Source organism: Tympanuchus pallidicinctus, unplaced genomic scaffold (assembly GCF_026119805.1).
Source record: "Tympanuchus pallidicinctus isolate F22 unplaced genomic scaffold, pur_lepc_1.0 scaffold31, whole genome shotgun sequence".
Classification (NCBI taxonomy): Eukaryota; Metazoa; Chordata; class Aves; order Galliformes; family Phasianidae; genus Tympanuchus; species Tympanuchus pallidicinctus.
The window spans coordinates 3,794,847-3,809,290 of NW_026294749.1; the positions used below are offsets into that span (position 1 = coordinate 3,794,847).

Consider the following 14,444-nt stretch of genomic DNA (forward strand, 5'->3'; position numbering starts at 1 on the left):
TCTGCTGTGTCTCAGCTGCTCATGGCTTGGTCATCACCCATGAGTCAGACCAGAGCCATTCTCCACAGAAAGGCACCAGTCTTCTCATCTTTTAAGGGCAGTCTTTCAGTCAAACTGTGACACTCATACCTTCTTGGTGTGATTCAGTAAATTTTCTCACCCATTTTGATGAGACTTGACTCCATGATAAGAGGGAAATTTCTTCCTTTCTTCCTATACTTTCAGGAAACATAAAAAAAAAAAAAAAATAAATAAAAATAAAAAAAAAAAATCACTTACTGGCCTCCATTTGTCTACTTTTTAGGACAATCTAAGTTTCCAGTGTACAGGATCTGCTTTTTTCTCATTTCTTTCAGTCCATATTAACTTAGCCTTTTACTTATGTTTTTCTTCCACGACACAGAATAATCTTTCTTGTCCTCATGTGGCTGGAAATTCACCAGCACGATTTGATCTGTGAGGGAAGGGGCAATCCCAAATGTCCCTTTTGTAGGATATTTCAGGAACTGCTTGCCTGAGAATGCTGCTGTTGGGCCCTCCTGCAATAATCCTTGCTGAAAACTGCTGAAAACTATCAGTGCTAGAGTAGGTAGAAATATCTGTTAAAATATGCAGGAGTATCTCTTCACAATGCATTCTGCAACAGGTATCCTGACAACAGCTTTATTTCTCCACACCAACCTTTCATATTTGTAATCATAGCAAGTTAATCTTAAAAGCAGTCATGAATCCTATTTGCAGGGCTACTGTTAGAATGCCTAGAAACTATTTTCCAATTTCAAGCTTAAATTTATTCCTAGACATTTGTATTCTGGAGCACCCATGGCTCCTTTTCTCCTCTCTGGTATTTACCCACCTGATACATTTCCAGACAGCAAACACATCCCATTTCTGCTTTTGTTTTGTAAAGTTAAACAAATCATTCCCTTCAATTTCCTACTGTAAGGCAGGATCACTGTCACATTCTGATCTTTCTCACTGCCCTCTTCTGCATCTACCAGTTCTAATTCTCCTTGCTTCAAGGAGAGTGACCAGAAATATTTGTGGTATTAGTATTAAAGTCCACAATCTCAAAATAGGGAGAAAAAAGGATCGTTTTTGAAGACCAGCTTAAAACTTGTATAAAAAATGTCTCAAATTAGAACAAAACTCTTTCATTCCTTATATTTGTGGAGAAAGACTCCAATATTAAACAGCAATATGTGGCTTCTATAAAAAGAAGATGGATGGCTTATTGGCCATCAATGCTAATATCATGTATAGTTGTTTTACAATTGAATATTAGACTCAAAAAGCAGCTGATAGAAAATAAATTGAAAAGTTTGTGAGATGTCTACTGTGTCACACTGACATTGTTCCTATCCCTACATACAGGTTTAAGGGAGTAGAACTTAAGTGAAAGTCTATTCACTGATTTCAGCAGAGAAACAGCTTCAGAGATGTGATTCCAAATGTTTGAGCCAATGAACTTCTTCAAGTTCACAAAATTTTCCTTCTTTAGTCAGAAGTAGAATGTAATGCAAAATAGTGAGGCCTCTTACATCTATCCTTGCAGCCCCAGCATTTGCCACTTACTGCAATATATCCAATCTAAATCCTGATACAACTCCTGCAACCAGTCAAAATTATTTTCCGTATCCTCCTGCACACGGTAGGTTCCATGGAGCGAAGTTTGGTGGATGCTTTCCTAGGAGCATTCTTGGACATGCACAGAAGCTTTCAAAAATTTGTGAAAGACCACAGACATTTTCTTTTGCTAGGCCAGATGTAGAAATGACCTCACACTGAAAAGTGAATGGCTTTACCTGGCAATTATTTCAGTGACTTTGTTCCTGCAGTCTCAGAAAGGATTGCCATCAACTGTGAAGTAATCATAACATCATTGCAGCAGATACCATCAGTTTGCCACAATAGGAGACCATCCAGTGAAAACATGTCACCTTCTGGTACCATACTATCTTGCATGAGTGCATTCCACAGGCAGGAAAAGGAGAAAGCCAGGAGATTCTCACTGCCATTTGCTTTCTGTCCTTCACATCTGAAAAATTGTATTATGAACAAAAACAAAGAAATGTATGCAGGCACTGGAGCCAGAGCACCAGTAACGCCCTTGGAATATTGGACTGACTTTCCTCCTACGCTGTTTTTGAAGCCATAAAAAATGGAGGGTTTTCTTCTATACTTAGAATAAAAATAATGTTCAAAAAAGACAAAAAACATGTCAGAACTGACTCAAGCAATCGCCCCACTTCAACACTTACTATTCTTCCATCTCAAGAACAGTTATTGTCCTTATTTGACCAGGTTCATTCAAATTGCACATTTGTTTTATGTATGCATAAGCTAGCATTCTACTCGTATATAGTAAACAACTCCCTTGAGCTTTAACTTCTCCATTATTCTGTCATTCTAGGGTTTGCAGTGCATGCCCAGTTGGGTTTCCGTAGCAATGGGTGTTGTTTCTAGTTCTGTTCATTTGGAGATATTTGAAACATAAATCTTGTTTATACCACAGAAGATTTTTCAAGGTATCACATGGGGACAACAAAACACTTTTGCTGTTATTAGCTGAAGTCACAGAGAATTCACTGTCTTAAAGAGGACTCTCACTCTTGTGTCTGCACTATTTCCTTGCAAGAGACTCTGTACACATACTTATTCATGGATGAGAACAGTTACAGGAGAAATCTAATTGAGTTTTAAATTTGCTTACTAATTCTTGACCTAAGGCTCACCATATCAGTTACCGCTAGTAAGAAAAGCATTAAAGTAACATTAACTAGAAAAGTTCTGGTATAAAGACAGAAGCCAATGCAAAAGGCTGAGCCATCCCCTCCCAAAGTCTTCAGCAGGCTAGTACTGGGAAGGAATCTGGGTTATCTGACAGAATTTGATGTCTCAAGAATAGGTCACAGCCTAAGTTTTAATCTTCCATTCTCATCCCAAAGATCTATTAGTTCTTCTGCCTTAGATGCTAAACCTAGTAAATTCAAGCACGCTCATGATGTGCCTATGAAATTCCAACACTGTTACCTATGCTAATAAACTGTGAGAGAGTTCCCTGGCATGAAACTAGCCTGCTCCAGCTATTGCTTTCCCAGGCAACTTCTGCACCTGTTTTGGTAGTGAGAACATGCCAGGAACCACCCCCGAGCAGCAGCTTGCTTGTAGCCACCTAGCACAGACAAACCCAGTTCAGCAGTATAGATAGAGATTGTTCCACAGCAGTTGGCCTCAGTGGTTGGGAACACTCACAGGCAAGTTGAGTTTACTAGTATAAACCCAGCCTAAGTCCTTTTACAAAATTACAAAATCCTTGCTGAAAAGCCGTTACAAGAATGGCTTTAATTGTGTACTGTTTTGTACATAACGCATTTTCTGGGCTTGCTACACTAATTAGTGTGTTCCAGTTCTATACACTGCTAAAATTTTACAGTAGAGTTAACAGTAGAACTGTTGTGATGCAGAACTCCTGCAGAAAGGCTATAGGATGAACCAAATCCTTTAGAATGACAGGAGTGGATGAGCCTAAAAAAACCTTGTTGATGACAAGTTTCACCATGACCTAAGTTGCTACTGCTAAATCTTTTCCACATGTGACAATCTCATGAAAATTTTCTCCTGTGTCACTGTAATTGCCCCCCACACCCCAGAGATAGGCACAATCTGAAACAATTCCAATTGCTCTCTTATGACAGAGCAAACTTGGAAACACAGACGTGAAGGACTGGAGGACTGACGAACTCTCAAGTACAATGTTTTTAACACCAGTCACATGACTTAGGGTTGTTCCATTCAATTCCTGCAATAAATAGAGTATCTTATTTTCTTCAAATACAGCATTCAAATTGTAAGGGAACCCCAAAGGTCTCTAGTCCAACCTCCTCCTCAAAGCAGACCTAGTTAAATTAGGTTGTTCAGCAGCTTATTCAGCTCTGTTCTGAACATCTTCAAGGGTGGAGAGTTTATAGCTCTTCTAAGAACACATTCCAGTGTTTGACCATCTCAATGGGGAAAAAAAATTATATGAAATCAGATGTGTTTGTTGCCTCTTGTCCTGTCATGGTGCAACCCATTAAGCAGTTGTAGACAGCAGTAAGATCTCTCCTCTGCCTTTTCTTTTCCATGGGGTGACAGACCCAGCTCTCCCATCCTCTTAAACATCTTGTGCTCCAAGTCTCTAAACATTTTGGTGGCCCTCCTCTGACCTCAGCCCCCCTGTGTCAGTGTGTCTCTTGTATTGGGAAGGTCAAAACTAGACATAATACTCCAGATGCTGTTTCACAAGCTTCCACAACCTTCCCATAAATTGAGGGAAAGCAGGTGTAATGTTTCCTTCTTCCCAGCCATCAGGAACCCATCTCAATCACTGCAACTTTTTAAAACAGATGGAGAGCAGCCACTCTTTTACAACAGCTGGCTTCATTCTCACTTTTTGGTGCATCCATTTGTTGTCCTATGTACGTCTGTATGTGACACTAATTTAGTACTCCCTAACATATTTACATAAAGTAGTAACATTTGTATGTCACAGACTCTGTTGAAGCAGTAAGCATGAAATTAGATGTGGTTTCTGTACCTTTTAAACATATATCTTGTCAGTGATGTGAACCAAAATTGTAAACATTTTTATTCTTCTCTTTATGGCCTAATGGGCCAAACTCAGATTGCACTACGACCAGAATTCTTGCTTTTCTCAGTTTCCAAGGTCAAGATTTGGAAAGTATATTTTAAACGTATGATTTATTATGTGAATGAATACAGAAAGCTCAGTGTTTAAAACTCCACTCCTTACCTCTCAAATTAAAAACACAGATGAGTGAGGGCCAAACAAATATTTTCCCTTTTGTGTCTATATCTGTGTATATGATGCCAGCTAGGTAGATGAACACCAACAAAAATAATCAAAATGTGCAACAGTCCTTAAAAGAGTTTATAACATACAACCTTTAAAGCAATTGGTCTGGGCCTTTAATAATAAGGACAGCTGAGCTCAGTTCAGTTCACTGTGATTGATGATAATTCTGATTGCTCCCACTAACAGGCTTGCTGTAGGATGAACAATAAGAAAAAAAGTTCCACTTCTTCACCCTGAGTACCCACATACCATTTAATCAGACATGAATCCATCAAACCTATGTGTCACAAAGGCTACTCTCCCTGTGAAAACACTTTATTGGGTCAGGGCAAGAAACTATCCCATTCACTGAGCATTTAGGGCAGCACAGGTACACCCTGTCGCATGATTAGTTCCCTAAGCAAGCATTGATAGGATTAATTACAGGACATTTTTTTCTAACAAAGATTCAAAACCTTGTGACAGATGATATACCATAACCTGACTGCTATTTAATTCAGTCTTGAACAGGCTGCTAATATGAGCTTTGTTATTTGGTCTGCATCTTTTGTAGCGACTCATGTTGTGAGACATTTGTCAGGGGAATACTCATACATACAAGAAATAATACAAACAGAGGGCAAACAGACATGGTATTATAAAGGGAGGTCAAATTATAGTTCCATTAACCTTGAGAGCATCTTTTTAAAAGGAGATGGAAAAAGAAAACAACAAAAACAACCAAACTTAACCTCCAGCTAAAAATAGGAGCTTTTCAGCTGAGCTCTTTTTACCAGAGCAAATATTTATAGATTGCTCAAAAATCCTGAATAATGGGAGTTTCAGTGGAGACTGACAGGTTCTTAACTAAAACAGTGTTAACGGGTACCATGATGAGGCTCCTCTGCCTTTTACCATAGGACCATCGTGCAAGCAGACTGTTTGCAGTCTCTAAAACCATGCATATTCATACCACATAATTAATAACTCCTCAGAGTAAAGCAAATGACCGTTCCAGGAGCTTAAAAAATAAGTTATTAAGTAAATAAATAAAAACTACAGCTTTCAGATTTCTGTCACATCCATCAAAAAAGTCTTGGAATAAAATGGAGAGAGAAAGATCTGTTCAAAACAAAACCAAACCAACAATAGCATGCCTTTGACTGGCATCGATGTACAACAGGAAGCAATGGGGAACTCGGGACAGAGGGGCAGAGCACTCAGATTCTTAAAACTGCATTTTGTTAGTTAAGAGCTACCATTGTTAATTTTTTTACTTTCTACTAGAGAATCAATGGCTCTTTGTAATGTCAAGAACTGTAAAGAAGTTAGCAAGAGACCTAAAAAAAAAAAAAGGGAGCCTTGGGAGAGCTTTCTCTGGGGACAGTAATAACCCAGAGTGTATTTAAGTAAACTCACATGCTAAATCCTGTGAAGAAATGATGGGTTTCATTTACCACCAGTAACTTTAATAGAAATACTCTCCTTCCCATTCTTTGCAATTCTATCCCAACTCTTTTTTAGGGCCAGTTGAATAGCTAAGGTATCAGTGTAAGCTCAAGATAAGCAGATATTTGGCTGTAGAGCTTGGATTTGGCTAAGTGCAGAGGTGTGGTAGAGCAACAAGGACCAGAACCGGGGCAAATTCTGCACATGTTCAGGACTCACCATGTCCACACTCTTCATCTAGATTGTCTGTTCACCTCCCCAACAGAAATGGAGCCTATGATGTAGAAGAATTAACAGTTACAGAGACACAAGGTCTCCATTAATCCCTATGACTTATCCATCTTTGTCACTGCGATTTTGCTTATGACTCAGTCACCAAGATAATTCTGGAAGCTTTCATTGTGGTGATTCCAAAGCATTCTTTTCTTATTATGATGATGTTAGCATTTATTTGGGGTGTGGCACATAACTTGGATATAAATTTTGGCTGAGGGCTAAGGCTAACTGAGAACAGTGAGAACGTAGTTTTGTAAAAGATGAACTTTCTTAATTTATCTCAGTACTGTGAAAACCTTAAATATTTAATTTTGAAACAACAACCTAAAACACATCTTAAAAGGCTATAATAGACATTGCAAATTACTGATCCTTCCTATTTCAGATATAGAAAAGTTTTTACTAAGAGAATTGGCTTTAAACCAGTAAATAAACAATGCCTCTTGTTCTGTTTCAGATAGCTTGAGGGGGTGGAAAATCAGGGGAAAAAAATTGTCTGGCTTTTCTTATTTTGATAATAAAATAAATGCCATATTGGTGTTTTGCTCTCCTAGCAAACACCTTATAGTAATGATTGCTTAAGGAATTCATTACCTTTCAACACAACACTTATTTGACTTTGTGTATCATTAGATTTTCGCTCAGTGCCAGTCATAGCAGCAATGCATGCCAGCTACTGTCCTTCTCACAAGTGGCTGCCTTCCAAAAACTTAGGCTATATATAACTTCTTCAGTGTTTGAGGAATTCAGGGAATGAAAAACTCCAGCAGATTAATTTGAACAGGTCTGTGGTAGAAGTATGAGACCTATCCCTGCACTTCTTAATTAATGGAATAGATATTTTGCTGGGCCATGTTTAGTACATTACACCTCCAATCCACCTAAGGTGTGGATTCTGTATCTCCTTCAGTGACAATGCTCTCATGAACTTCTATCAGCTACCATTCTCTTCAAAGCTATTCAGTTTTAGTACTCCAGCACCCTCCTAGTGATGCCAGGACACCTGTAGATTAGAAATGCATGTTTGAATAAACCTTAGGTGGAATCAGTTTGCTGTTAGGGACACTATCCAGATGGACCTCGACAAACTTGAAAGGAGGGCCTTTAACAATAAGAGCCTAATGAGGTTCAGTATAGCAAAGTGCACCTGATGGTGTACAGCTTCATGCAGTTGGTGACTGCCCAGCTCTCTGATTTGTCTAGAACGCTCTGCAAGGCCTTCTCTGTCTTCAAGGGAGTCAACAGCTCCTCCCAATCTACTGTCATCTGCAAACTTAGTAAACCTTCAGTTCTTGTACCAAAGTAATTGACAAGGAATTAAAGAGAACTGGCCCTAAAATGGAGTCCTGTTCACCAGTGACTGCCTGCCAGCCTGATGTAACTCCAATCATTAGAAACAGTCAAACCTTTGAACCTGACTCATCAGTCAGTTGCTCACCCACTGCACTGCATTTTTTGAAGCTGTGTGCTGGACATTTTGCTGAAATCTAAGATTACATCAACCAACTTCTCTTCATCAACTAGGTACCTTGTTATAAAATGAAACTTAAGTTTGTTAAACAGGGCCTTCCCCTTATGAGCCTGTGTTGGCTGTGACTAATGACAGCACTGTCACTCAGCTGTTTTTTAACAAATCCTACAATAATCTCCATAATTTCACCAGGCACTAACGTGAGGCCTGTAATTATCAGGTTCCTCTTTCTTGCTCTTTCTGAAAACAGGGATGCTTGCCATCTTCCAGTTGATTAGGACCTCTCCAGATTCCCAAATTCTGGAAATTCCCAGATTCCTGAAAAATATGGGAAAGAAGTCTTGTGATGATGTTATCTGGCTCTTGGGATGAACCCACTAGGCTCCAAGTGGTTAAATCATTGCAGAAGGACTCCGGGGTTTATCTCAGGATGCAGCATATCAGCTCAGTTCAAGTGGAGGATTCTCACTGCCCAAGTTCAGAATGCTTGTTTTAGTTAACAGAGTCAAGAAACCTCCCTCATGTAGGCACTTTCAATCACTCCTTAGAGGTTCCACTGGCTGCACATGATGCCTACGGTTTTATTTCAGCCTTTCAAACTAGATGAAGAAAACCAGCTGAGGTGAATATTCCCTATATCTCTGTACTTACTTTTGTCACTTTGTGGGCTAAAGGAAATCAACAGGTTCTCCAGCATTGCAGATTGCTCATATCTCAGAAAAGCTATTACAAATGCATATTTGCAAAAGCCATTCAAACAACAGTATGTTACAAATTGTTCTGAAAAAGAAAATCCTCACTTAGCAGTCGAAAATTAGACAGTTTCTAAATATTCTCTTACTTAATTTCTCATATAATTGCCAGACATTGAAATTTTATCTGGACACTCTTGTACACACAGTAACAATTTCCACCTTTTTTGTTTTAACTCCATACGTGGTGCTGTACAAAGTTCATCTGGATCTTGTGTTTTTGCCTTACAACTCTCCATTAAGAGTGCAATTGCAGCAGATGCACCAGAAGCAGCTAAGTTTCAGACCATCTAGGAGAACGTTACAATTTTGAACTTCTTTTTCTTTCTTTGTTCAAATTTCCTATTCATTGAGTAGAGTGAGGATATGTATCTCTGTTCTTTGTTCCCTATAGATACACTTCATTCTTTTTGAAAGATGCAGGAGGAAAATCAGCTTCTCATACAGCAGGATAAGGACAGTGGTTTCAGTAACTATTATTACAAAATATAAAGTTAAAGGCTCTTGGACAGTGGAGACCACCCCCAATAGAGCTTTATAAACTATGCTAAAATAATTCTTCATTGTTCTATCTTTACGCTATCAAGCATGGGAGCAGAACACAATGGCGCCAGCAAATGATTAAGAGGTAATATGTAACAACCACAAATTTTGGAGCTTTTTGATACTTCCATTCACAATCTGATGTAGCTGTAGGTGTGTCTGTTTATTGCAGAGGAGTTGGACTAGATGACCTTTAAAGGTCTCTTCCAACTCAAAGAATTCTATGGTTCCATTAGAGTTCATGTGTGTTTGTACACTTGTGTAGCAGTTCTCAGTGAGGATTTTGCTGGCTGTCTCTCATGCTGACAGAAGCAGGCATGCGGCAACTGGGGCTGAACATAAAAAGGAAGACATAGGGGAAAGTTGAAAGGTGTTAAAATACTAATGGCCATTTTCTTTTGTTTTTCAGTACATAACAGCTAAACATATTCATCTTGTTAGCACCGTCATAGTAATGAATAACCCAGTCTGTTCTGGTTTCTCATGATATTGTTCTCCTAAATCTCCTCTGCATTATACTTGTGTGCACACATGCACACACACTCTGATAAATTGCTGTGATCCCACCAGCTAAAGGGTATTACAGCCAGCGCTGGCACCAGCAGAGCAGGGAAGGAAGTACAGCATATTTTTGAACAATGATGCTAAGCAAGCTATTAATTAGAATTTGTTATGTTCAGCTCATTCCAGAATACTGTACTGAAGGCACAGTACAAATGCCCTTTCTAAAATATTTTCCCCCTTGTAAGACTCACATTCATGCAGAAGGCAGATGTGCATTTGTGGTTTGCAGCCTTTCAATAAATAAGTTGTCCTCCCAACAAAAACTCAACAACCCAGAGAAAGCAACAGATAAACCCAGTTTCTAAAAAACAAGACATTTTCCTGATACGAGGATGTCACACATAAGTGTACTTGAACAGAACATCTGTTGTGCATAATCTGATAGTAGTTTAGTTTTTGTAATGCATAGATTCTAAAACACAGACAGATGCATGATTAAAGGATGGTTCTCATCCTGTGCTACACCCTCCCCATAGATAGAATAAAACCTCACTTCTGCCAGATCACTGCCTCACTGTCAGCAAACATTTGGACAGCCTACGACCCTACAGCTTGCTTTATGGAGTACCAGCCTTGTATCAGCCAACCTGAGCCTTTGTCCTTGTGAAATCATGCCAAAAGCTGCTCAGGCCAGGGACAGATGTCCTTTGTTCCAGAACAGATGCAGCCTTGCTTTGTGCCCTTTCTTTCACAGCCTCCTGGCTGGGCTGCAGTGGCACCCTGTCCCCTAATGTGCCATGTCTGACATCTGCCGTAGCAGCACAAGGGACATCCTTGCCTCGGATGTGGAACAGCTGTGTGCGTCGTAAAGGCGCTGCTGCTGTGCAGCTGCCAGCATCCACTGACTGCTGTTACCACATATGTGCATGTGGGGGGCTGCTCGCCCCTGTGTTTGCCTTCACTGACTGCAAGAGGTGACACATTCATGACTGCCTTTGACTGAAATCGGTGACATCGGTGCTGAGGAGGTAAACCAGCAGGATGTGGGGAAACACTGGAATCACTATGGCTGAGTCAGCAAGCCCAGCTACACTCCTGCCCATTGATCTTGCAGCAGTCTGTGCAGGAGGCTCCACACTGCACCACACTTGATCAGCACATTCAAAAATGTTTAAGAATGGTGCCAGCTCTGCAAAAGCAGAACAAAATATCTAAATTTGCACCAGTGGCTGACTTTTTCTTGCACTTCTCCCTCGGGCATTGACACATTTCGTCTCCCCCCCAGCACTAAGCATCTCCCAAAGATTAACATGCAGCTTCTTCCAAGCAGACTAATCTCACCCATTGTCCAAACTTGTACAATGCACCCTTCAAACAAGAAGTGCAAGTAAGGTCATTTGTACATCCTCTCTTCGTCCCTCCTACATGACCAGCCAAGAGACCAACACCAAACTGTTTTAGACCTTGCATTTGGTTTATACACTGCAGTAAAATAACTCTCCAAAACATAACAAGACAGGAGAAACATTCCTTGGGCATATTCATAGACTCCACAGGCATTTCCTCAGAGATACTCTTTGAAACTTGGCAGACAGCTTCCTCCTCACACAAAGGCTCTTCTATCTTTTCTACATGACTTGTTGCACAGGCCCTTCCTTGGCTTGCCACTTGGACTCTGATTTTCAGTCACAACCTTCATCCGAGAGGCTCTCAGAAATCCTGCAGTGCTGCTGTCAATCCCTGTGGGAAATGCTGTCAGTGCCAAGGAAGAGGAGGTGATGTTTATCACAGGCAACAATTGGGTGGCTCTTTGCCAACAAGAAGTGAGGTCCAAGGGTCATGTATGCCCTTGCTCTGCTGCCTATTCTGAATGAATACTAAGGACTCCAAAAGGCAGCAGTTGCTATTGCCTTGTGCTGTATGTTCTTTGTTGGTGTTTCAAGGATATTTTTTAAAATTATTTTTCTGGTCACAGTTTACATCTGTTTTGTCTTTTTTTTTTCTTTTTTTTTTTTTTCTTTTTTTAATTATTTCCCAGAGTTGGTGGATGGTCAATTAACCAGAGTCTGGAGAAATCAGCAAGTTTTTGTTTGCAGTCATTCATGCAAATCTTTCTCTGCTTTCAGTCTGAGCTGATTTGCAATGACAAACAACTAAAATAAACACAGTTATAACACTGCATGATTCGTAATCAACTGAAGTATTGCATGACTTTTAGTTAAAAGTGTAGATCAGTCTAAATTTACTTCATGTTTGAAAGAGATCCATCAACAGATAGGTATTCCTTTAAACCAAAAGCTGATACAGTTAGACTGAGGTTTCTTCCTGGAAGCAGCAATTTCAGGGGAAATATTCCCAGAGTAAAAGCTAAACCATGAGCAGGAGCCTCTCACTTCAGTCTCCTGGGTTAACTACCCTGAGCTCCTGCACTGCATAATCAGGAGAAAACACCCTTCAAACAATTCCCTGGATATTCCCTTAACGTGCCTGCTCCTCACTGCAGATGGTTCATCTTCAGCTCTGTCAACACACCTCTTTGTGAGGCCAAAGTGTAAAACCAATTAATGGAAGGATCTGGTTTAAAAACAAGCAAACAAAAAAACAAGCCATAATCATTTGTGGAAGAGGAAGGGATAAGGAGTTATAATCTAAACTGGTTCCCCGATCTCATTTAGAGTGGGATCCCACAAGCCACTGTGTTAGCCCAATTGGGTGGGGATCCTGGAAAGCAGAGTGGGAAATAAGAGCAGGCAGAGACAGAGCGAGCACGATGCCTTGCCAAATCATGATCTTCCCCACAGGGACGTGGGCTCTGTAAGGCAGTTCTGCTGCTGCAGCGCCCCTCGGATCATGCCACAGCACAGGGCAGCCTGAGAATCAGCTTTAAATCCCTGCAAGTCTTCAAAAGAAGATATAACATCTATAGCTTAGTGGGGAAAGAGAACAGAGTGTATATCATTGCTCCTTGCCTTTTATGATTAGGTACTGATCTAGAGTCCACTGAATTCATTTGAAGGGCTGTTACTGAGTGCGCTTTTTCAGATTCAGACTTCAAATCAAATATTTTAAAGACTTTATGAATTCCTCCATTGGATGCAAAGCTCTGAGAAAGAAGCATGGGAAAAGATACAAAAATGGAGAATTAAACACAGAGAGACAGAAGCAGCTGTACACCACTGACACAAGATGTTACTATGAGATACAGTTTATAATAGTTAGTTGGTCAACATGCTATGCAAGGGATTTTCTCCATTTTGAACCAGTAGAAGCACAGATGGGATCTCTAATAGAACTGGCATGTGTCTGGATCTTACTTTTTTTTTAAGGCTGTGCAATTTTATAACCACTACTAATGTTTGGGTGTTGTTGATATCATGCTAAGAGTACTCAGACTTTAGAAAATTAACATTGTCACTGGCTTTCTGCCCCCTCTCACAGTGTCCCATTGTGACATTGAAATTGCAATGGTCCTTGTCCAGAACAGCAGTAGTAGGGCCAGACAGTATAGATCCTCAAACTTCTCCTAAGTAGTAGCAATAGTAGTAAGGTGTTTGGAAGCCACTTAAGAAATGTACATGCTTTCAGCCAGAGTCACAGTCACACAGTATCTTGATGAAGCTCAAGCAACAAATTTGCTTTGGAGGCAAAATAAGAAACAAGCTTTCACAACTCCTGTTTCAGTACTTTTGCAACATATGATACCGTTTCCAGGTAAAAGCAGCATCAGTACATCATACTCACCAGGCTAACCAACAAGCCGTGCTCAGGAGCATTCCAAAGCAATTTACCATGCTCCTGTCCATCCACTAATTTCCCAAATGTCCTCTCCATTACAAGTTTACCACTTCAGACACCCTCTTCAAAACACCACCATACACAGCCTGAAACTTGGGATGGTCTAGGGACCTTTCCCAAGAGGTTGTTCCAACCACAAGAGGTCAATTTCGGAGGTGACAGTAGCCCCGTGGGACAAAGGTGGACTGTCCCACATGACAGCCATCTGGTTCCACAGTCCACTTACTGAGTCTTCTGATTGCCTGTTCACAGGTGAACTAAGCAAGCAGATTTTCTATAGCAAATTTTAAGAAGAATCATTACCTCTTCCTCATTCAGCTCTGTCACTGACAACCGACGAAAATAAGTCAAGCAACACCATCAGGAATAAAAAGCCTTAGAAAAAGAAATGTGCTTCAAGAAACGTGTATTCTGCCTTCCTCCAAGGACAGTGCTGGGAACACATTTTGTCCTAGAATTCCCACAAGGGAACAATTAACTGCTGGAGATCAGAAAATAAGTATGAGTCAAGATCATAAAACCTGGATGCATTAAAAAAGATCAGCACTAGGGGAGCACACATAGACACACCTTCATCATTTACCTAGTGCTATCGGTTGAGCTGATCTCCACCAGTTCATACTAAGTACAGGAGGCCCTCCAAACAACTCATCATCTTTGAAATACTTATTTTAAAAGGCCAGCTACAGCAAGAAAGCATAAATGTAAGCTGGGAGTCTATCACAGACTTACACATACAAATATTACACCCTAAGAAGCTATTCCAGCATTTGGAAACTCCTAATGCCAGTCCAATTTTTCTGCAGAAATGTTAGAG

General features: G+C 40.2%; 1 long non-coding RNA gene across 1 annotated transcript in view; it reads right to left on the bottom strand.

Moving 5' to 3' along the window:
- Window positions 1-241: 241 nt before the first annotated feature.
- The window catches only part of LOC128087735 (uncharacterized), a 65,133-nt gene continuing 50,930 nt past the window's right edge, over window positions 242-14,444 (bottom strand). Inside the window, exon 3 of the long non-coding RNA XR_008209968.1 lies at window positions 242-2,038. This is a non-coding gene — a long non-coding RNA (uncharacterized LOC128087735). The remainder of the gene's footprint in view (window positions 2,039-14,444) is intronic.